This window comes from Triticum dicoccoides, chromosome 6A (genome assembly GCF_002162155.2).
Source record: "Triticum dicoccoides isolate Atlit2015 ecotype Zavitan chromosome 6A, WEW_v2.0, whole genome shotgun sequence".
Classification (NCBI taxonomy): domain Eukaryota; kingdom Viridiplantae; phylum Streptophyta; class Magnoliopsida; order Poales; family Poaceae; genus Triticum; species Triticum dicoccoides.
Window position 1 is genome coordinate 189,940,401 of NC_041390.1, and position 672 is coordinate 189,941,072.

The 672-nt window shown below is 32.4% G+C and overlaps 1 protein-coding gene across 1 annotated transcript in view; it reads right to left on the minus strand.

Moving 5' to 3' along the window:
- Positions 1–672, minus strand: part of LOC119316547 (subtilisin-like protease SBT3.9) — a 15,736-nt gene that overhangs the window by 1,922 nt on the left and 13,142 nt on the right. The gene's annotated exons all lie outside the window — the stretch shown is intronic.

The window sequence follows — 672 nt, forward strand, 5'->3', positions numbered from 1 at the left end:
CCACACGCACACACAAAGAAAAAAGCGGCTCCCGTGAGGAACCGACCTTACGCCGTTTAGCTCCACTGTAGGTCGCCTAACCACTAGAGCTACAAGGTGCTACTCGATGATTGTAGGGTCAACTATTTAAGAACAAACTGTAGCCGCGCTTTGAAAAAGGTTCATCAATTTCAAAAAATTCACAAATTTGATTTTTTATTGATTTTAAAAAATATTCACAAATTTGAAAAAGGTCAATCGATTTTGAAAAATAGTTCATCCATTTGAAAAAATCGCCCATTTTGGAAAAACTTCATCAATTTTGGAAAAGCTTCATCAATTTTCTTTAAAATTCTAACAAAATTTAGAAGTTGATTGATTTGAAAAAAATCATTGATTTTCAATACAAAAATTACAAATTTGAAAAAATTCATCGATTTTGAAAAATGTTCATCAATTCTGAAAAAAGTTCACAAATGTGAAAATTTTCATTGATTTTGAAAAAAAAACATGGATTTAAGAAAAGAAAAAGAAAAGCAAAAGGAAGAAAGGAAGAAAAAATAAAAGGAAAAAGGGAGAAGTGATCACAACTAGAGTCGTGGCCCGGGTGGTTGCTGTAGTTTATCAAGTAGAAAGTAGATCCTGGGTTCAACTCATAGCGTGCAGGTTTTTGCGGTTTTAATAGGAAAAAGG